At 47.1% G+C, this 24,049-nt stretch overlaps 1 pseudogene; it reads right to left on the reverse strand.

The window, feature by feature from the left end:
* Positions 1-2,680: 2,680 nt before the first annotated feature.
* LOC102910354 (small ribosomal subunit protein eS8-like) lies at positions 2,681-23,833 on the reverse strand (annotated as a pseudogene).
* Positions 23,834-24,049: the final 216 nt, after the last annotated feature.

Here is a 24,049-nt window from a genome sequence, read left to right on the forward strand (position 1 = left end):
TGTTGTTGTTGTTGTTCTTTTGTTTTTCAAGGCAAGGTTTCTCTATGTTGCCCTAGCTATCCTGGAACTGACTTTGTAGACCAGGCTGGCCTCGAACTCAGAGATCTGCCTGCCTCTACCTCCTGAGTGCTGGGATTAAAGGCCTGTGCTACCACACCAAGCAAAAAACAAAAACAAAACAAAGTAAAAATGATCTTATGACCTCAGATTAGGCAAAGGATTTCCTGGAGAGGAGACAAGGCAGAACCACGACAGGGTGGGAAGGATGCTATTCTGCTCCTCGGATGCTATTCTGCTCCTCGAAGGACTCCAGTAAGGGGCTGGAGAGATGTTTTGATGGTAAGAGCACTTGCTGCTCTCCTAGAGGACCAAATTTAGCTCCTAGCACCTATATCAGCCACATCAGGTGGTTCCCAAGCGCCTGTAACTCCAGCTTCAGGGGTCAATACTCTCTCTTTTTGACTTCTGTTGGCATGCACATACAAACCAGTAACACACATACACATTTAAAAAAAAATAAATCTTAGAATAGTTTTAAAAATAACTCCATTAAGAAGCAAATGAGGCAGGTAGGTTGGTGCACACCTTTAATCCCAGCACTCAGGAGGCATAGTCCTGGATCGCTGAGTCTGAAGCCAGCTTGGTCTTCTGAGTTTCAGCAAGAGTTGCATGGTGAGACCCTGTCTTAAAAAACAAAACCAAACAAACAAACAAACAGAAAAACAACAGGGGAAAAAAAAACAAATGGAAAGGAAATTTGTTGCAAAATATACCTCGTGATGAATCTGTCATCAGACTATATGAAACTCTCACAAGTTGCAAATGAGAGAAAAGAAACCGGGTTGGAATGCAGCTCAGAGGCTGGGGGTGTCGCTCTGTGGAAGAATGAAAGCCTCGTGTGCAGAAGGCCCTCGGTGTGGACCCCAGGAACACACACACACACACACACACACACACACACACACACACACACACACACACACACACACCGCCGGGAAGGAGTCAAACATATAAATAGACAAACCCCCAGTGCTGTGGCAGTTCCTGAGTATCTCCTAGAAAGGGTCTTGAGAAGACTTTCAACCTCTCCATTTTGGTTCCTGCACCACAGCACCCGACTGCCCTTCTACGTGTGTTTCGGTCTCAAGCCCGGTTGGCAGGGTTTGGGAAGGAGGTTCAGATCTACCTAAGAGCCAGAGAAAGCTGGAGAGCAAAATTTCCTGGAATAATCAGAAAGACCTGTGGTCGCTGGCAGTGACTTTGCTGGAGCCGAGCAGGCTGTGTTCCCGCTCAGCTCCTGTCCTCTGTCCCGGGTTTGTTCCTCTGTGGTTTGCAGCCCAGAGGACCAACCGTAGGGAGCGATTTCTCTAAATCCCTCACACAGCCTGCCTGGGAAGTGGAAGACAACAGTTGCTACTGTGAGTTTTCGGTTTTCACCATCATTCAGAACAGCAACATGTAAAACCTTCACTGGGACGCAGATGCCGCCTATGAAGGGCAACATTTGATACATTTTTGTTTGTTCATTCGTGTGTGTGTGTGTGTGTGTGTGTGTGTGTGTGTGTGTGTGTACAGGAGGAGCACCTGCGTGTGTATATGCGTGCATGGGCATGTGGCGGCCAGTGTTCCTCAGTTGCTCCCTACCCTAGTTTTTGGAAGGTGAAACGGTCTCTCACGGGACCTGGAGCTCAGCGGCTGGTCCACAGGCCCAGGGGTCCCGCCATCCTCTCAGACTGGAATTACAGAGGCAAACTGCTGGGTGTGGCTTTTCACACAGGTGCTGGGGTCTGCACGCGGGGCCTCACACTTGCACAGCCAGCCTTTTGCTGGTGAGGCCGTCTTCCCAGCCCTCTGATCAAACAAACCTCTCAATGGAAACATACTTTAGCACCTCAAGTAACTTAAAAGAATCAGTGCAAGGCCTTTATGCATGCCATCACACTTTTCTTTTCCAGGAAGTGCTCTGTTAAGAACTTACTACATCTTAGGATAAGGAGACTGAACACCTAAGAGCGTCAAGATATGGCTTAATCACAGTACAAGATGTTCTCCCTGCCAAAGTGGGCTGCTTGGTTGTGACACGGGTGTGCTTGTGACCTGGATGGAGTCCTTTCTCAGAATTTACACATCGAGGAAGAAAGAGACATCCTTCCTCTGGGAAAGCGAAGCCTCCTCCTGTGGAATTAGCCTACATTTTCCAAATTCTCTTTTCCACAGCAGCTAGCCAAGGAGCAGCTAGCCAAGTGCTGGATTTCCCTTTCCTATCTGGGAAGTCAATTCATGAACACTAGCGACATAATCCAATGCCGTGCTGCAGAAGTAAATACCCTGGGACAGCATTTCGTAGCGTCGCCCCTCTGCACACCAGAATGGGTCTGGCCGCTGGGCAAGGGCTGACCTCCTTTCCAGAACCCTGCAGGGTGAAGGGTTTGGGGGCAAAGTTTGCTCAGGATTGTGGGGTGTCCCAGCAGCCTGAAAAGGGCTTCACCAGGGCCACTCTGCCTATAGCCCTGTCTTTCTTCCTTCCTTCCTTCCTTCCTTCCTTCCTTCCTTCCTTCCTTCCTTCCTTCCTTCCTTCTTTCTTTCTTTCTTTCTTTCTTTCTTTCTTTCTTTCTTTCTTTCTTGTAGAACAATAAACACCTTTATTACATGACCTGTGAATGATGGTTTATTTGCCTTCTCAGGCTTTGATCTTCCTCAGACAGAACTCCAGCTCTTTGCCCTTCTAGCCCATAGCCATCTGCTCGGCCACACTGGCCTGGGCTTGAGACAGTGCAGGCCGGAAGCTTGCCCTGCCGGAACTGCTCCTCCAGAAGACTGCTGATTTGGGCAGTCTGTTTACTCCCATCATATTTCTTTTGAATTTTCTTTGATTTTTTTTGTTTGTTTGTTTAAAATCTCTTCCTCCTCAGAAGTCAGCTTGGTTCCCTTCTTGCAGCCCAGGAACAGTGCATAGTGGGATTCGTACCGAGGTCCGGTCGGTAGGGTGTGCTGTGGATAAGCACACAGCGCAGTTCCTCACCAGGGTCTTGCTGAGGACCAGCTCATTATTGGAAGCATTGTAGACAACATCAGTGATCCTTGTTTTGTGAGTACAACGCTCAGGGACCCAGGAAAAGTTCTCCACGTCCACTCTTAGGGCACGGTACTTCTTATTGCCTCCTTGAACTTGGATTGTGTATATGTGACAAGGGCCAATCTTAGCATCAGCAGCAGGGCGTCCCAGCTCATACTTCATACTTCTCGTGGCAGGTACTTTGTCTTACCCTGGGTCTTGAGGTTCCTGTGCCAGCTGTCCCCAGATGTCTATCCCTTGGCACTGGCTGGAAGGAGCTAGAGCCCTGCCTTAGTCAGGGTTCCGATTACCGTGAAGAGACACCATGACCACGGCAACTCTTATAAAGGAAAACATTTCATTGGGGCTGGTTTCAGAGGTTTAGTCCATTATCATCATGGTGGGACATGGCAGCGTGCAGGCAGACATGGTGCTGGAGAAGGAGCTGAGAGTTCCACAGCTGAATCCACAGGCAGCAGGAAGAGAAACAGTGGGCCTGGCATGGGCCTTCAAAACCTCAAAGCCCACCCCAGTGACACACTTCCTCCAACAAGGCCACACCTCCTAATCCTTCCAAATAGTGCCACTCCCTTAGCATTCAAATATATGAGTCTACAGGGGCCATTCTTTTTTTTCTCGAGACAGGGTTTTTCTGTGTAGCTTTGGAGCCTTTCCTGGAACTCACTCTGTAGCCCAGGCTGGCCTCGAACTTACAGAGATCTGCCTTCCTCTACCTCCCGAGTGCTGGGATTAAAGGCGTGCATCACCACCGCCCTGCATATAGGGGCCATTCTTATTCAACACCACAAACCCCTTACTGAAGACCCTCATTGACTGGGACACACATTCCTGGTCCCTTTTCCCAGAACTGGTGTGTGGTGTGTGTGTGTGTGTGTGTGTGTGTGTGTGTGTGTGTGTGTGTATGCGCGCACATGCAGTCATGTGCACAGGAGTGTGGAAACCAGAGGTTGGGTGCTTAGACCTTGTTCCTCAGGTACCATATCAGCTCTCCCGTTTTTTTTTTTTTTTTTTTTTTTTTTTTTTTTTTTTTTTTTTTTTTTTTGAGACAGTTCCTCAGGGTCTAGAGCTTCTCAGGTAAACTAGAGCAGCTGGTTAGCAAGCCCCAGGGACCTGCCCAGCTCCACATCCCTCCCAGTGCTGAGATTACAGCACACACTGCCATGTCCAGTTTTGAAAGTGAAGGTCAAATACAGGGCCTCACGCTTTTGTGGCAAGTAGTTTACTGACTGAACGGTCGCCCCAAGCAGATCTATGTTCTCAGAGGGGAGAGTGGACACTGTCCCAAGAGGCCAGGACCCTTTCTACCACTAAAGTCGGTGACTCCAGGGACTGTTTCAGAAGACAGAAAGATCCAGGGTTTTTCCAAATTGTTTTTTAACCCAAGAGCATAAATAATCTTTAAAGCCAAAACTTTTTATTACAGAAAGTTTTTTTTTTTTTCGTTAAAAAAGAAGACGGGAGGCAGTGGTCTACACCTTTAATCCTAGCACTTGGGAGGCAGAGCAAGGCAGATCTCTGTGAGTTCAAGGCCAGACTGGACTATAGAGCATGATCCAGGACAGGCACCAACACTACACAGAGAAACCCTGTCTCGAAAAACCAAAAGAAAAGAAGAAGAAGAAGAAGAAGAAGAAGAAGAAGAAGAAGAAGAAGAAGAAGAAGAAGAAGAAGAAGAAGAAGAAGAAGAAGAAGAGGTTTTTGAGAAATTTCTTCATTTTTGTTCTTTTCTTGAGTTATAAAAGTTTGCCTTTGCCAGGCGGTGGTGACACACGCCTTTAATCCCAGCACTCAGGAGACAGAGACAAGTGGATTTCTGAGTTCAAGGCCAGACTGGTCTACAAAGAGAGTTCCAGGACAGCCAGGACCGTTACACAGAGAAAACTTTTCTCAAAAAACAAAACAAAACAGACCGAAAATTGTCTTTGACATGAATGTAGAAGTGGACCTCTCTGGTGACACCAGTGAGTGTTGGCGCAAAGAAGCCGAGATCCACCCGCCTCTGCCCCCCAAGAGCTGGGATTACAGCGTGCACCACCACCACCTGGCCAACATTTGCATATTTAACCCACACTAGCAGCCAGGGCTAGCAAAGAGACTTGATTTTACTGACAGAACACATTGAAAAAAATCCAGAGAGCTTTGTGGGGAAGACTTTTATTTTTGACCAAAGGAAACATTCCACTCCCCCACCCCACCCCAACCCCACCCCCACCCCCGCCTCTTATTTCTTACTTGAAGGCAGTTTCAGGTTGTACCGGTTCTGTGGAGACAAACTGAAAGATGAAATTCAAACCTGTGAAGATGGAAAGTGTGGTCCACCTCTGGGTATGGCGCTTTAAGCTCAAAGACAGAAGGACACTCGCTAGTGAACTGACTTTGAGGCAAGGGACACCTGGGATTATCGGTGGACCCAGGGGGATCCTCCGGGGGTCCTTTAAAGTGGAAATACAAACTGTGAAGAAGAGTTGAGAGGTTGAAAGAATGCAGGGGTGGAACTTGTTCTGAAAACGCAGGGCAGCGATGTCAGGAGCGAAACCGACACGGTTAACTTGTAGAGAATATTTGTAGAACCATAGTAAGCATGCATGTACTGTAGTTAAAAGGACAGAACAGGATCCGAGACAAACAGCGCATTTGTCCTTTTGTCCACTAGAGGGCAGAAACCGAATGAAAGTTTTCAACTGGATTTCTTAAGCTGCACTCTACCTCCTACTTCCATTTTGGTGGACTTGATAAATTGTTGTTGTTTTGTGTGAATTTATTTTGTTTTTGTGACAGGGTCTTACCATGTATGCCTGGCTAACCTGGAACTCACTATATAGACCAGACTGGCCTAGAATTTACAGGGATCCCTTGCCTCCGCCTCCCAAGGGCCGGGATTAAAGGCATGTATCACCACAGACTGTTGTGAGCATGTTGTCTTAATGTTAGGGCTCAGAAAAATGCTATTCCCAAATATCACATGCTCTAGCTACACCTCTTCAAAGTATTTACCCAAAGGATTCAAAGGTAGACTACAACAGAGAAATCTGCACGCACATGTTTAATCGTGGCTGTTTTCACACTCATCCTGTTACGGAAACAAATGACCTATGGTTGTAGCGATGTGTAGACTGACACTGTCTAATGCTGGCTCTGACTCCGGCTTGTTGAGCTCCAGCTGGAGGAATAAGTATGGAGAACTTCCTACCATGGCTTGAATAAAGCAGATTGCCGTCCGGGATACAGAGGAATACGAGCAGTACTCTGCGGTGAAGAAACTGTGCTGCCTGCAGGGAAATGGATTGATCTAGGGATCACCATGTTAAGCACAATAAGCCAGGCAGAAAAAGCAAATATGTTTTCTCTCGTAGGTGGAGTTTCTGGAGGTTCGGGCGGAGACAGAGAAGTACATGGGAGGCTATTGGGAAGGGGAGGGGTCGGTGGGACAGGAAAGGGTTATGGAAGGGCACAACCACCAAAGGGCATTGTATGTATGTATGAGATGGTACAATGGCAACCCTTTCTTATGTGTAACTAATATACACTGATAAAACTCATTTCAGTGAAAGAAAAAGACAACAGATGTTGGAGGCCCCAAAAAGCATCTTTTTTAGCCTCCCCAGCTCTGGTGGCCACCACTGTGCTGTCTAAGACTTTGACTTTACCTCACTGACGTGGAGTCACACAGCATCGGACTCTGTGACTGGCTTATTTTAGTTTACACGATGACTTAAGGTTCGTGCACGTTATAGCACATGGCAGGATTTCCATCCAGGGTGCAAATATACTACACTCCCTCATCCCTTCATCTGTTACTACACATTCAGATTGCTTTTGAGACCGTTTCTGCAGTGGATACGGGAGTGCACATCTGTTCCAAATTCCATTTCTGTTTGTCTAGTTCTACACCCAGATGTGGGGTCACAAATCAATTAATGATTAGCCTTTATAGGCTGTGCCACCACGAGCATTCTTGTATATTAGCCTTCAGTCTGACTATAAAAATTGATGGTGGGCCTCGGGAGCCGGCTCACTTGGCAAAGTGCTTGCCATACAAGCCTGAGGAACTGGATTTGGTCCCCAACATGTATATAAGAAGCTATGTAGGGCTGCAGGCCTATATAGTGGTAAGGGCTGGAGGCAGGGGGATCTCTGGGGTTTCTAGCTGAACCTCTGGGAGTCTAGCTGAAGCGCTGAAGTCCACGTGCAGTGTGAGAGAGACCCAGCATCAACAACTAGGGTGGAGGGCAACTGAGGAAGACGGTTGTCACCAGCATCTGGCCTCTGAATTCGAAAAAGTGTGCAAATGCACATGCACATGCGCACACATATGCACAGGTGTTGTTATCTCCTTAGTGACATCTGTATTTAGTTAAAGTCTACTGATAACGACATATGTGTATGGCCCAATGGTGTTGAGTCTCTGTTCAGGAGATGTTTACTAGCTCTGCATTATAAAGTGTTTGTTTTGTTTTTGTTTTTCGTTGTTTTGTTTTGTTTTTGTTCTTGTTTGTTTTTCAACACAGGGTTTCTCTGTGTAGCCCCGGCTGTCCCAGAACTCACTCTGTAGACCAGGCTGGTCTTTAACTCAGGGATCCACTTGCCTCTGCCTCCCAAGTGCTAGGATTAAAGGCGTGCGCCACCGCCCGGTGGGTTACAGTAATCTTAAAGACACTGCTGCACACATGAACCAGCATTTGTCATGTATTGTGAGAGTCTTTATTTGTATTTTGAAGTTTGTGAAGTTTTTTTTTTTCTTTTTTGAAAACCGTGGCCAAATTGTTATCTCCACGTCAGAGAAAGACAGCTGAGGAGAAGCTGGCTGGCTTCTAAAACTGTTACTTTTTAATTTTTTAAAAAAGAATTTAAATTCGGTTTATTCCTTTTATTTTATGTGTGAGTGTTATTGTCTGCATGTATATCTGTGTATCCCATGTATGCCTGGTACCTGTGGAGGCTAGAAAAGGGCATCAGATCCTCTGGAACTGGAATTATAGTGGTGTGAACCATCGTGTGGGCGCCAGGAATCAAGCATGGGTCCTCTGTAAGATAAACAAGTGCTTTTAACCACTGAGCCGTTTCTGCAGCGCCTGCCCCCGCACTGTTCAGTATTATTTCTTATGAAATTAAAGGTTGATATTATTTCAGTCTTCGTGTTTCTGCCTTTTTCTTTATAGTTTCTTGTTTACTTGGGGACCCTGGAAATACTTTCCCACTATACATAATTAAAACATAGTTGAAAAAAAATTCTGCATTTTATAATTCCTTGTAATAGTCTTTGATATAAAGAACAAAACATGAACGCATGCTTTTTATTCATTTTTCAATTTTGTTTATGTATTTGTTTATCTGTTTATTGACTGTGGTGCGGGAGGCCGGGCCCAGAGCTTCCTGCATGCCAGGCAAGCGCTCTCTACCACCGACCCTAGCCACCATGTCGTTCTAAAGGCCCATCCGTCCTGACACCGGTGCTGACCCATCACCTCCTTCCACCCTCGAATGGAAATGTCGTCCTCACGCCCTCAGAGCGGTCCTGTCTGTTTGGTTGGCTGCTCCTCGCCTCCACTGATCTCTTTTTCCTTTGATTTTTAGCGTACCCATTCTTCCGATTCCTGTAAATGGGTCTGTCTTAGATCTCATCTGTACCACATTCCTAGACCTTTTTTCCCCCAGAAATTTTCTTGTTCTCAGCATCTTTTTTTTTTTTCTCCAAGTTTAAAATGAATCACTTCACTTTTGTATTAACGGGAAGAGGAACAAATGCCACTCAAGGCAGGGAACGTGAGCGTGTGAGGCACTTGGAGCTGAAGGGGTTTAGAAGCTCTCAAGAGAAGCAGTTTCCCTCACCCTCTGCCCTCCAGTTGACTGCATCCTTGAAACCAGGGCCCCTCGTGCCCAAGGTGGGTGGTAGACACTGGGAGCCCTTCACTCAAATGCAAGCCATGAAATCTGGAAAGGCCGCTCCCTTCCTTCCCCACTTGAACCTTTATTCTAGAAGCTCCTGGCGAAAGCCCGAGCAGAAGTAGTGCCGCACTGAGAGGCCAGGAAGAATTTTAACAGGGGCTTTTCTGGGCTTTTCCATGCTCTGTCCCACTAGCTCCAGCCAGCCAGCCGTGGTGGTGCCCGCCTGGAATCCAGCACTTGGAAGGTAGCGTAAGGAACATCAGGGCCAGCCTCAGCTACTTGGCAAGTTTCAGGCCAGCCTGGGTTAAATGAGACCCTGTCTCAACCAAAAACCAGAAACACTATCACACTAATGTAGTTACATACTACACACACACACACACTTTAAAAATATTAATAAAATAGTTCTATCTGTCCTGGGTGTTCATTTCTGAGGGCTTTTGGGTCATGTAAAACTTTGATCAAACAAAATGTATCATTCTCGGCTCTTGTTAACTGTAGTCTTAGCTACTTGCTTGTTATGGCGATAAAACCACCCTAACAAAAGAAACTCAAGAGTTTACTTTGGCTTACAGCTCCAGAGGGATACAGTCCATCACGGCAGGGCAGCCATGACAGCAGACAGGGAGGACGTGGTGGAGCAGAAGGCTGGCTAGCCACATTGCGTCTACACACAGGAAAAAGAGAGCTTGAACAGGTTATGAAGATCCAATGCCTGCTTCTAATAACCCACTTTCTCCAGCAAGGATCTGCCTCCTGAAAACGACCTTCCTAAAGAGAGCCACCAGCTGGGGAGCAAGGGGTCAAACACTTGAGTCTACAGAGAACATTTCACACTCAGACCACAACACCCGTCTAAGTCATCTAATGGAGGAGCATTGGTTGTCACCCTTAGGATGGCTATGGAAAGGGCTCACCTCTCCCCAACCCTACGTAAACAGTGGACACACAAAGGGTACCCCGATGAACAAGACAGTTCAGAGCCCTGTCTACAGTAATCAGACAGAAGATGGATGCAATGGACCTAGGGTGTAGCTCAGTGGTAGAGCACTTGCCTAGCATACACAAGACACCAGAATAAAGATTTTCAAGGGACACACTTGGAGGACATGTCTCAAAAGCAATGGGTTAACGGTGCTGGAAGAGAGACAGGGAGCTAAAGAGGGATGCGGACTCCATAGCACATCAGCAGTGTGTTTGGATGAGACATCAAAGATGAGTTAGATGCCCATGAGAAAGCCAGTTTGGGGAGTGTTGAGGGCCCAGGGTGGCTGTGGGAATGTGGGCAATCACTCACTAGCCTTGTGGGCAGCTGATGAAAGAGACGAGGTTTCTTTGCCAAGACTGCCTCCAACACTGGGCAGACTCTGAGGTCTCTCTCTTCAAGTCCTTCAACGCCCCTTCCCAATTCACCTAACACAAAACAGAACCTTCTTTTCGCCCACATGTCTGCTCTGTTCCCATACACTCTGTGATCTTCACACGCCCCTCCCTGCCTGCCCTCCCTCCACCCTCCCCTAACTTATGGCCTCCTGCAGCCTGTGCTCTGCCCTCCTCTCCACACAGTGGTCATTTTTTTGTGCTCGGGAAAATTTCTACTTAGGCATCTGTTTGTTTCTCAGGCCTTTTCCTATGATCACTCTCTCCCTCTGTCTGTCTCTCTGTGTCTGTCTGTCTGTCTGCCTCTCTCTCTCTCTCTCTCTCTCTCTCTCTCTCTCTCTCTCTCTCTCTCTCTCTCTCTCTCTCTCTCTGTGTGTGTGTGTGTGTGTTGGGAGTGAGTCTCAAACATCAAGCCAGACTCCCTCTAGTCCAGGTCCTGCAAACTCCCCTAGCAAAAGCCTCTTCTGGTCTTTGTTATTTTTTTCCCTGAAGACTCTTTGCTCTCTAAGCCTTTTTTGTTTTGTTTTGTTTTGTTAAGCTATTTTAAAGACAGGGTCTCACTATGTAGCCCTGGCTGTCCTGGGACTCAACTCACTTTGTAGACCAGGCTGGCTTCAAACTCACAAAAATCCTCCTGCCTCTGCCTCTCAAATTTCTGGCATTAAAGCCTGAGCCACCATGGCCCTCCAGGCGTTTTTTTTTTTTTTTTTTTTTTTTTTTTTTTTTAATCTCCTGCTCCAGGATTGCTGTCCTTCCTGCCCTCGTCTCGCATCTGTCAGCTGGTCAGAGGACCCCAAAGCGGTCTGGTCCTTGGGACCCAGGAAACCCTCCTGGACCCAGTGGACCCAGTGGACACAGTCTTTTTTGCCTCCACCATTTCTTACGCTGCCTGCTCTTCATGCCCCATTCTTGAAAGTCAGTCTGATACCACAAAGCAACAGAAAGCACAGCCATGTAGCTTTCTATCTTTCAGACCCCCGACACGCTTCTAGAAGATTCCTCCCATTAAGCTTGTCTGCAGGGCAGAGTCATGGCACAGGGAGCAGGCGTCACGTGGGCTGTGGTTTCCCCTGGGGCTGCCCCTTTCTGCCAAGGCCACCCCAGGCAAGTGAACCTGTTTCCTTTTTCGGGAAATGCTGGTGTCAGCTCTCCAGACTGTCCTGAGAAACCCACGGTGCCGTCGAGTCTCACGCTTGCTGCAAACATGTGGCGGTCACCACAATTATCACTATTTCCTCCTTGGTGAAACTCAGGTGAAACCGTCTCAGGGGAAAAGAACGTTCTCCCGGGGTCTCCTTGTGGTCTTTTGTCAAATGTGTTGGTTTACAGACTTCCGTCTGAACAACCTGGGGAAAGTAGAGAAGGAGACGGAGGAGAAGGGGCGCACTGTCCTTGGCTCTGTTCCAGTGACGCTGAGCCTGAGGTTTCCACACTCCCCTTCCCTGAGGGCTTTGTGTTGAACAGCTGCCCATCCCGGAGAGGGCTGGGCGGGCTGCTGCCAGCAGTTTGGCAGATAGCCGAGGCTCCTCCTCAGCACCAGTCCCTGACGCCCCAAGGGGACGAGGGCTCTGGCCCTGAGCTGGCTCTGGCTTCCGGTCTCTTGGGAGTCCCTACCTCGGATCCTCCTCTGGGGAGTCCATTATTGCAACACCTTGGTCCTTAGTCCCTCTCTGTTGAAAGAGCAAATGGCGCCTCTTCTGTTCATGGGTTGTATAGGAGGCCACCATCTGGGGAGACAGCCGTGGGCAACTGGTGCACAGCCATGTCACAGGTGTCTTTATCACCTGCTCACATTCAGATTTCTGGTTATTGACAGGATCTGAGGATGACAGCCTGCTGGCTGCTACAAGCTACCTGCTCCATACCGATAACACGCATTTCTCCTTTGTAGCAAAATCTTGCGCAGCCTGAGGATGGGCAAGTTTTTTGGGCCCGATGGAGAGGCTGGCCCCTCACTGATGCCAAGTCCTGACCAGATAGCCATCCTCTCTGACAGTTCTGTCTCCTGGCCTTCCACGGCCTTCCACGGCCTTACCGCTTTAAACGGCAGCAAGCAGGAGGCAGCAAACCTCTCTGGGCACACACCCAAGCCTGACAGCGTTTCCAGAGGGAGCGACACTTGGCTCAGTTTGGGCTGATTGATAGCTAGCGCTACATCCTAAAATAGAGAATCGTGGGTTCAAGGCCAGCCTGGGCTCCACAGAGAGACTTGTATTTTGAAAGAAGGAAGGGAGAAAGAAAGAAAAAAAAGAGTATCTTTACAACATAAAGGACGCTGCCAGGGATTTAGCTCAGTGATAGAGTGCTCGCCTCATAAGCACAAGGCCCACGAGGCCCTGGGTTTGGTTCCCAGTACTGCCGCAGACAAAACAAAGGATGCGTCTAAAAACTGGCTTGTGACCCAGCTACAGCCTATAACCACTGATCTAGAAAAGAACTGAGCATGGCCGAGAAAGGATTTTAGGGAAAGCAGCTGGTGTGCCGGCAGACGGAGGGCAGGTGCAAACGTTGCTGTGGAACAAGGGGGGTGAGCAGACTCGGGCACAGGAGGAGTTGCGGCCACAGAAGTTTCCAGAAGCTCTAGCAGAAGGAAGGAGAAACAGATCTGAAAGGCACCTGGATGGCTGGAACGATCAGAATGTTAAGCCTGAGGTGCCTCCTCCCCACACTCTGAGTTGGCCTGGGCCGTTACTTGAGCTGTATAAACGGATCACCCTCTTCTCCTCGTCTTCACATCGCTGATGCCTCCAGTCTGTTGGCAGAATGCGGTGCAGTCCGGGACAGGGACAGCCTGGACCGCTCTCCCCTGGCCTCTTCTCTTCGGGAAATGGTCTGCCTAGTTCGGTGGCTGCCAGGTTGTCACACCAGGCCTCTCTGGTGGGTGAGCTGCCCCAAGTCTTGTAATCTGTCTTGCAAGCGTCGCCACCTTCCTCAGAAATCTCCAGGCTTATCTGTCAGAGGCACTCGCTCAGTGGCCAGTGGTCAGCGCTTCTATGGCTGCTGTGAGGGACCAGACCTGCCTTCAAGAAGCCTACAGAGTGGTAGGGGAAGGCTGGTCCGTGAGTCACTAGAGTCACAAGAGAATGACGGGGAGTCCTCGGATGCTCACACATGGGACCGTGGATAAGTTCCTTGGTAAGGTGACTTCAAACGTAGCTGGGAAGGAATGTAGAGTCTTGACAGGAAGGAGGATTCCCAGCTGAGACTGTTTAGACCAGCAGCCGAAGAAGAAGGGCAGCTTACTGTCCACAGACACGCATGTCAAGTCAGTGGCAACAGATACATCTGAATGGTCTCAGCATTTTGAGACAGTGGGCTCTCATCCAGCTCCCTGATTTGATGGATTACTCTGCATTTACATGAAATACCAGATGTATACTATTCTGACCGTGGGAACCTGCCTTGCATATTCCGGATACGCAAGCCACTACTGACTTGTCAGCGTTCAGATGCCACGCCCAGGAGCGACAGGTGTGTCCTCATGCCATTCTTGTTCAGCTGGCTTGATTCTCTTCCACAGAAATCCTCCCAGGGTCTAATACAGGATCTGGTATACTCCCTTGGTTACGAAGTTGTCTCATTCTTTGATGTATACCTCCATCAGACTGCAGTCATCAAAGCCACTGGAGCTGTGGGTTCTCCTGCAAGGGATCAGGACAAAGCCCTCCGGACTAACACCGGAGCCGGGAGAGGTCAGACCGAGGATGGAGAAGGCCCGGGAAGAGGAGAGGGTGGTTCTGCATCTACAAGCAAGATGAGACTTGAAGGGCTGGGAGATGCGCGGGGAGGCTGAGCGTGCCCTGCCGAAGCTAGATCAGCATGGGGCCAGGTGTGAGGCTGTGAAGGGAGCAAGCACAGACTGTTCCAGAAGAAGTCTGTGAGAGAGGGCAGGGAGGAATGGAGCAATGCCCTCAGGAGGGCGTGTCTCTGATGGGTGAGGTTCGAGCAGGACAGAAAGTCTGCTCTGGCTTAGCAGCTTCCTGCCTGTAGCAGGTCAACACCGATGTGACGGCGAGTTGGCCTGTGGGCAGGGACTCACACATGTGTCCGCCTCTAACGACACCGTTGATGACACCAGCCATAGGCATACCATGGTGCCCATGGGGCGGAGTTGACACCCCAGAGAGTCTGGCTGGGCAGCATGGAAGCTGGAGCTCATGGAAACACTGCTGACCAGGGGTGGGAATAGAGAAAGAGGAGAAAAAGGGAGAAACAGCTTTGGATAAACGCAGACTGATTTTAGAAATCCACAAACACCCAAAAGATAACGGGGCTGGGTTTTAAAACGTATGTCAAAATCTTCCAGAGCCCCAAGGTTTGTGCAGAGCCCAGGGCTTCTGTGGACAGACAGCTGGTGACTGTGGGTGGACATGACCCATGTGACCATACCTGCTTCAGGGGAAGCCAGCTATGGTGACAATATCTGAGGACTAAGGACAGCAGCAGAAAGCTGTCCCCAGCTACTGGGAAAGAGGCTCTGAAGTCTGGCCGGCACTGACTACAGGCAAAGACAGGGAGCTTAGAAGAATTGGGCCCATCTTGCACAATAGAATCTACTAAGGAGACTTTCAGGTTGGTCGCTGTCTTAGTTAAAATATAATGAAATGCCCATGTCTCCAAGAAAGTGGAAACGAGCATTTGAGTTAACCAACATTAGAACACAATAAATGTAACTCTTCAAGCTAAAATACACAAAGTGTGTGTGTGTGTGTGTGTGTGTGTGTGTGTGTGTGTGTGCGTGCACATGCTCACATGCCCTTGGAGGCCAGAAGACATTGGCTATTGTTTCTCTGGTTCAGTTTATCTTGTTGATTCTTTGTTTTTTGTTTTTGTTTGTTTTTGTTTTGAGACAAGGTCTCACCAAGTAGTCCTGGCTATCCCGGAACTCACTCTGTAGACCAGGCTGGCCTCAAACTCACAGGGATCTGCCTGCCTCAGCCTTCCTAAGTGCTGGGATGCTGGGACTAAAAGCATGCATCACTAAGCCCAGCCTGCTTGGTTGTTTTTGTTTTTGAGATAGGGTCTTTCACTTTTACCAGGCACTCACCAAGTAGGTCAGGCTGGCTGGCCAGTGAGCCCCAGGGGTCTGTCTGTCTCTGTTTCTCCAGCCTGAGATTGTAAGTGACCCCCTCCACCTGACTTTCTTTTTAAGCAGGTTCTGGGGATCAAACTCAGGTCCTCACGCTTGTGTGACAAGCATTTTTCTGACTGAGCCATCTCTCCAGCCCACATAAGTTATGTTTCAAAAGAAAAGTAGACCTTTGCTCCTAACCAAGGTAAAAAAGGAGACTATATTTACCCTCCCACAGGAAGCAGCCCCCGTCCCCCCCATGAGGCAGGGAGGACAGACAAAACATAGAAAACAATGGTTCTCAGGGACCTGGACATGAGAAACACAACCATTGACCTTGGGATGAGGGAAGCAAATTATTTCCTCCAGCTCCTTCACAGCGCCTAAAAACCAGCAGGAATCCAGAGGGAAAAGCTGACTCTAAAATAATTGCTTGTTGTGATCTCTAAAGAACGAAAGATGAGATTATTTGAAAAAAATCAAAGATGAATTCAATAACTGTGGATATGGAAGAGTAGACATTTGAGGAAGAAATGAATGAGCATCTGATGGGTCAGAAGAGAATCTCAAATCTCAGCAAACGCAACCACAAAGGAACTATGGGAAGGAATCTGAGATGAGGAGCAAGGAGGTGAGGCAGAAGCCCCATTTCAAGAGTTTATAGTTGATTTAAAGTTAGAGAAAACATTAGAGTGCAATGTAAATGCTGGGTGGGGTGTGGTAGTCCCCTGTAGTCCCAGAGACTGGAAGGAGGAGGCAGGGGATCCCTGGAACTGTATTAGTGAGCTCTGGGTTCCGTTGGGAGTCCTTGCCTCGGTGAATAAGATGGAGAGAGAAAACTATTGGCATTGGCCTCAAGTCTCCACACAGGCACACACGTACACGTGCACACACGTACTCAGTGAACACACACTGTGAGCACATGCCACACGCAATGCACATAAAAAGATTTTATTTAAACATAGGCCAGCAAGGGCCTCAGAAGGCAAAAGCACGTAGTTCACAAACATGACGATCTGCACCCCACAGTGGAAGGCAAGAACCGACTCCCCAATGCTGTTCTCTGACCTCTACAATGCACCAAGGCACTTACGCACACACACATAATAATAATAACAAATAAACAGATAAGAATTTAAAAATTAAGCCACTGACTCATAGCTGACTTCTCGGCAGAAACAACAGGCTCTGGAAGACAATAGCATGCCCGTAACAATGAAAACACAAAGTGACGAATGCTCTGGACGTGTGTGCTCCAGCAGGTCATAAGCGGTATTCATGAAGGACCGGAGAGTTTGAAAAGGTCTCAGGAGGCGGGAGGGCAGTGAGCAGGCGTCTAAAGGAGTTTTGGGAGATGCTTCTCAGCAAAAGAGAGGAAACTTGCCAATGGCTGGAACACTGAGTACGTCAGCTTGGAGGAGGCGGAGCTCCTGGTACTGGGAGGGGGGTGGGAAGGACAGTGGAGGCAAGATGGGCATGAGTCTGCATCTACAGGCAATGGGGTACCGAAGAACTTCCGCAGTGTCTCCAGCTTGCTCCTTGATGGGATTCCCTAGCCAGAGGCAGTCTCACTTCCTCGTAAAGTATTGCTTGGTCCTACGATGTCTCCTTTCCTTACTCGGAATGCTTCGAACCCTAGACAGACGTCGGGTTCAGCCTGGACTGGACTTTTGCTCCCTGGAGAGGAAGTATTACTAAGTTGCCATTTTGAAAGACTCCAGTCACAGGAACCTCGTTTCCACTTTCACTTGTGCCTCTGGGGCAAGCAGGAGACATCCATAGGGAAGAGAAAGCCAGTTGGTTCCCCTTCAAGGTCGCTTCCACACGCTGACCTTTGATTTTCTTCCTTCTACGCATGAATTTCTGTTCACCATAGCCTTCCTCCATCGGTCACCATGAGTGCAGATGTTCCTCAGGCATTCACATACTGTCCGCAGCAGCTCACATGACCTCTGAACTGCTTTGTTTCCTCATCTCTGAGGGGCCCTTCTGTTGGCTCTGCTCCTCTGCAGTCCTGCTCCGATGTGTCTGGTATACACCCTTACATAATTTATGAGTCTTTAAAGAAAAATCCATGGTGTTCTTTAGTGGGTGTCTCAAGTTACATCTATAGTGCTTTTAGGATCCTGAAATCTGGTTTACTAGACTGAAACCCATATTCCCAATCTTTTCTATTTTGTTCACCTCTCTAAAGATTTTTGGTTTGGGTAGGAGTTAGTTTCTTTAGGGTTTCTCAGCTTTAGCATTTGGTGATTTCACATTTCAGTCATAAACTGGGCATCGTGGGGCATGCATAAAATCCTAGCACCTAAGAAGCTGAGGTGGGGGGGGTTATCATGAGTTTGAGGACATCTTAGGCTATCCAGTGACTATAAGGCGAGCCAGGGCTACTTAGGGAGACAATGTATCCAAACCAAAAAAAGTGCAACAGTTAGGGAGACCAGAGGGGCCTCCAAAACCGTACAGGCCACTGTCATTGCTGTTGGCTCCCCACCAGAACTAGACAGGAAAGGCCTTTGCTGAAAACGCTGCAGACTTTTATCACAGGACAGAAAAATCAATGAAACAAGCTAGAAGCTCCTCCCCTACGGGCTAGTTTTCATATTATCAGAAGGTGCTGTGTAGGATGCTGTGGGGAAAATATTGTCCACAGTCTTATCCAGCTGTAAATCCTGCAGCCACAGTACCAAACTGCCAGGCAGGTTGTACTGTATGGCGCAATAGTGGTAGGGTTGTTATGGATGTAACAACTGCTTTATGATTGGATTTGAGGTCCGCTCCACAGGAGTGAATTCTTGCCTAGTTCTATAAAGATGGTCGTGAGCCTGTGGTTGGGAGGCCATACACCCTGGGAAGGGGACTTAATACCATTGCTTTGTTAAATAGTCATGGTATCAAACTGCCTTCTAGATATTTATGTTTATATCTATAGATTAGTCCTATACTCAGCCTTCATCAGAGAAACTTCTAACTGCAGAAGAGTGATGGTCAATACAGAAACCCATAACTGGCCAGAATGTGATGGTGGAATAAGTGATGGCAGAATAATATAAACGGGGTGTCTATATGATCTTCTCTGAGGCTCAGGGTGTAAAGAATAGAAGATCCAGGGGCTAGAAGATGTGGAGCAAAAGGTTGTCTTCTGGATGTGATATAGCCATTGCACATTGTAATTAACTCCAATGGTGGTTATCCACACAAGACCTGCACAGGACTCTAGCTCACCAATATTTCATCAGGAGTGGGAGAGGAGCTGTGAGTTCCAATCTCTCCCTGAGGGTCTATTAGCGATTAATGCTTTCTTAGGCTTTGGTGGGGGGCAGTCTGGCAGTGGGAATGTGATGATATTTTGTTTGTGCTCTGACAAATAAAGCTTGCCTGGAGATCAGAGTGCTAGCCACTCATTAGCCATACAAGCTAGGCAGTGGTGGCACACACCTTTAATCTCAGCACTTGGGATCTCATGCCTTTGATCCCAGGACTTGGGAAGGCACACACCTTTAATTCTAGCACTAGGGAGGTGGAGACAGGAAGTGATATGGCAGAGAGAGGAATATAAAGCGGGAGGAGACAGGAGCGCCCCCCCCCCCCTTTTTTAGGCTGAGGAATTGTAGAGGTCAGAGGTGACTGGCTGTTTTACATCTCTGATCTTTCAGCATTTACCCCTCTATCTGACTCCGGATTGGTATTATTGAGACCAGCTGGAATTCGTACTACACGGGGAGATCACTGTCTTCAGTGGTCTAGCTGCTGTTGTATTGCCTACCTTGTAAATAACCTTCTGCTCACACTTATTCGAGCAACTCGAATTAAACTTTGTGGGTCACATACAAAAGGAAGACCGGAAAGTGAGAGAGGGAGCTGCTGGGAAGAAGAAAGGCCTCGATGGTAGAAAGAAGGAGGTAAGAGTGCAGAATGGATGAATAAAATTCATTCTATAAATGCAAGAAACTGTCACAAGAATTTTAAAAAAGCAAGCAAACAAACAAAATACACATGAACCGAAACAAAAAACTTTTTCTATTAACTTACTAAGAGCTCTTCTTCTGATGGTTGTATGCAATAAGAAAGGGATTCACAAAGGGACATCAGTGCCACGGGTGTACACACCCATTTAGTCGAAGTGGACAGCAACAAGTGTTTCCAGAACAGCCAGACCATTCCGTGTTGCTACTGTCAATGCAGGAAGCTTCATTTTTACAAACTGAGCACTGGATATTGCCCAACTTTCAACTTAATCGGTATTAGAGGGATAGGAGTGCATTTCTAACTGTCGGGGTCTCTTTTGTCCACTGCCCATTGTCCTAATGGGTTTCTTATCTTTTTTTTTCTTGTTCTATAAAACATCCCTGCATGTCGTAGAATACTTCTGTTACATACAGCTAACAGTTATGGAAATGCGTTTGTGCATTTAAACATGGCACATACCGCCATAAGCAGTTATAGAGTGCTGGAAATGTGGACGATGTGACTGAGGAACTGGGTTTTTAAATATTATTTAATTTTCAGCAGCTTAAACTTGTGGCTGCATTTCTGCTGAGCTGCACTGGCCCGGCTCCAGAGAGCAGCACCTAGCCAGCCCTAATCCATCCTTGTTTAACCGATACCTTTGGTTTCTCTGATAGCCCTATGTGAATCTTGTCTGAGAGTCTCCCAAGGATACAAAGCCTGTGCAAAACCTGGTTCAGGAAACCCGGAAAGCTGGGGTACCTGAACAATTGAGGAATTTGCCCTTTGGCATTGTATTTTGGGGAGCTCCTTTCAGGTTGTTTTGAGCATATGGAAATCAACTTGCTAAAGTGTAAATATTGAGAAAAATAAAAATGCCCTGGGCAAAGGGAAAGTGTTTCAGTCCTTAGAGGCTGACAAAGGCTAGATTCATTCTTAAGGTGCCTCTGAGTCTTCTTTTCATGGAACTACATGAACGCAGACACCTGTGCAGTGACACTTCACGATATAAAGGTAAATGTCACTAACAATGGGTGTCCAGCTGCTGTCATCTCGGACAGTTCAGGGTCTATATATTGGTCCTTTGTCAGGTTTTTGCCACTGTAAAGATCTTCACCCCAAATATCTTCTGTCAACTGTCCAATGACTCGGTCTACTGAACCTTTTGTAAAGCAGAAACCCTTAACTTTTTCTCTGTGATTGCCATTTTAGGGGTCATGGTCTTCTGCAGGATGGACTTTCTACCAAGTTTTTTTTTAATTTTACCAGGCTGTTCCCCAGCAGGCTGAGGGAGTGGCTTAGCAGGTAAGCATATGCGCTGTGAAAGCTACCCAGAACCCACAGAAAAACTGGGTGTCACACACACACACACACACACACACACACACACACACACACACACTCATAATTCCCCAGAATCTTCTATAATTTTTAAGTGTTGCCTTCAATTTTTAGTTCTTTAATCTGATCAGTGTTCCCATTTATACACAGTGTAAAGTAAAACTTACTTCACTTTACCCAGATGGAAGGCAGTCTACTTATGAAACAATGCCTCCTTTCCTTCCAGGGCGTGGGAGCACTTTTAGAAAGGTCATAAAGCTCCAGTCACACCAAGGCACATTTCAGTTCTGTATTGTGCACTGGTCTCCATCTGCCTGCTCCTGTACCAGCCACCCTCTATTGACACCACTCTTCTGAAGCATTTATGGGTAATTGTTAGGACAACTTGCCCTTCCTTGCTTCATTATCAAATTGACTCAGCTCTCTGGTAATGGATAATTATACATGTCTTAGTGCACACATGTCTTTATACTGAAGTTGCATTTTTTAACAGGTAACATATAACCAAGGACTGCTTTTTAAAAGTCCAACCCGATAATCTGAGCATGCTCACTGCCCATGACTACTGATGTAGTTGTGTTGAAATCGTTCATCCTGGCATTTATTTCCTGTGTGTACCCTGTTCTTTGTTTCTCTGCCCTCCTATTCTGCCGTATTTGCTGCTGATTATATTTTATGACCCCATCTTATCTTATCTGTTGCTTCATTGAAGGTCACTCTTTGTTATAGTATTCTTGTCTTGCTTTAGGGTTACAGAATCCATCTTTAATGTACCAAATTATGTTATATTACCCATATATCTTGCAAGAATCTCTCCCCTCCAGGTCTTTGTAATAGTGTTGTCTTAGGTTTTACCTCTAAACCCAACAACATACGGTTATTGCTTTTGCTTTAAGCAGCCCATTATCTTTGTGTGAGATTTAAAAAATAAAAACCATCTTTCTAGTTCCTCATAGAATTGCTTTTCCTAACTCTCATTTCTTTGAGGAAATCCAATTCTCTGTCCGATGTTATTGTCCTGTCTGCAGGACTTCCTCAAATGCTTCTTGTAATATGAGTTTCCTGGTGATGGATTCCTTCTATTTTAATTTGAAAAACAGCTTTGCTTTGTCTTCTGTTTTGAAAGATAGTTTGTTGAATAAGGGACTGTAGACTGACTGATTTATACAAAATTAAAGATATGTTTCATGTTTTCTTGCTTACATTGTTTCCAGAAAGGAGTCTTGTTCATGCCCGTGTCTGTTCATATGTGGCCCTTCCCCAGAGACAGGGCAGAAGGATCCTACACTGCTGTGCTGACCATGTTTGTGACGGGGCCTCTTAATGCAGACTCAAGGTCAGGCCCCCCACTTTCCCCTGCCTCCCCTTCCATCCTTTCTCCTAGACCATCTTTGCTCCTTTGTGAGTCCCTGACAAACCACAGAAAACAGCTCAGCAACAGGGTCCTCACAGCTGCCACACTTGACAGGACCCAGAGTGGGCAGCCAAAGAACCAGAGAACACCCACCCAAAAAGGCAAGGCCAGATTTCTATACCTAGAAACACTTAAAATGCCCTAAGTCCAGATGCCTAGACCCCAGCGCAAAAACAAAGATGAATGACTGACCAAGACCATGTGCCTCTGTCAAAGGAAGGAGCCCGGTGTAGCAGGAGAAAACAAACGACCCGGAGCAGAAGGTAAGGACTTCAAAAGTGAAGATGTTCAAGGACCTTAAAGAGGATAAGAATAAATGCTTTCAGGAAGATCTTGAAAATACAAAGAGTAGAATTAAATAAGTAATATGACTCAAGATATGAAAGTAGAATTTAACAATGAAATAGAATCACTAAAGAAAACCCAAGCTGAAAAAAAGCTGGGAATGAAAAACTTAGACTATCAAACAAAAAACCCTCCAAGGTAAGCCTCACCAACAGATTAAAAAACAAGAGAGAATTTTAGGTCATGAAAACAAGGTAGAAGAAATGGATATCTCAATCAAAGACAAATCTAAATCTAAAAAAAAAAAAAAAACCTCCAAGAAAGCTGGCACACTATGAAAAGACCAAACCTACAAATGATAGGTATAGAGAAAGGAGAAGAAACGTAGGTCAAAGGCATAGAAAATATTTTTAACAAAATGATAAACATAAATGATACAAAAAGCTCATAGAACATCAAATAGGCAGGGCCAGAAAAGAAATTCCCCATGATAATCAAAACACTGAATGGACAGGACGAGGAAAGGCTATTAAAATCTGGAAGGGAGAAAGACCAGGTCATATATAAAGCAGGCCCATTAGAATAGCATCTGACTTTTCAGTGGAGACTCGGGAAGCCAGAAAGGCCTAGATGGATGCTCCACAAAGTCTGAGAAGCCATAGATGCCAGCCCAAACTACTATACCCAGCAATTGGCAGAGAAAGAAAAGCATTTCATGATAAAAGCAATTCTAAGCAATTTCTGTACAGCAATCCAACTCTACATAAGGTGCTAGAAGGAAAACTTCAGTCTGAAGAGAAGATTCACCACCCCTAAGAGGACACAAGAAATAAATAATCTCAGAACAATTAATCGAAGTGGGGAACCCATAGCACCACAAGAAAGTAACAGGAATTAGTAGACACTAATATTAATGATCTCAATTCTCCAATAAAAAGACACTAACAGATAGGATTAGAAAACAGGATCTGGGGCCCACCCGGCCCTGCTTGGTCTGGGGAGGTGGAGGACACTCACAGGCCCACTGGGCACAATTAGAATGAGCAATTGTATGGTGGAGAAATGGGAGAGAAAGAGAAGAGGAGAGGGTCATGTGCTGTGGAGAGAGGTGTAATTGAGGAGGCAAAGGTGATGAGGAAGAAGCTGATGTGGGTGGTCTGCACTGCCACCCGGAACCATGGTGATGTCTGGGCCCAGGCTGCTGCCAAGGACCATGTATGGGTCCTACTGCAGCCAGGGTCTGTGTTGATGTCCATGGCCCATGTTGCCACCAAAGGCCGCATGGATGCCCGGGGCCACTACCTGTATCTATGTTAGTGTCCAAGGGCCATGTCACTGCAGGGGTCATGCTGACCTGAGTGGCCAATGCTGTCACCTGGGACCATGTGATGTCAGGGCCCAGGCTGCTGCCAAGGGCCATGTCTGGATCCATGGTGCTATAGCAGCCAGAGTCTGTGTTGATATCAGTGGCACCTGTTACCATCAAAGACCCTGTGGATTTCTGGGGTCTGAGCTGCTGCCTCCTGAGACCAGGTTGGTGTTTGAAAGCCATGCTGCCACTGGGCCCATACTGATCTGGATGCCTATGCTGCCACCCAGAGCCACTGTGACATTGGCCCCAAGCTGCTGACGAAGGCAATGTCTGGGT

Source organism: Peromyscus maniculatus, chromosome 19, assembly GCF_049852395.1.
Source record: "Peromyscus maniculatus bairdii isolate BWxNUB_F1_BW_parent chromosome 19, HU_Pman_BW_mat_3.1, whole genome shotgun sequence".
NCBI classification, from domain to species: Eukaryota; Metazoa; Chordata; class Mammalia; order Rodentia; family Cricetidae; genus Peromyscus; species Peromyscus maniculatus.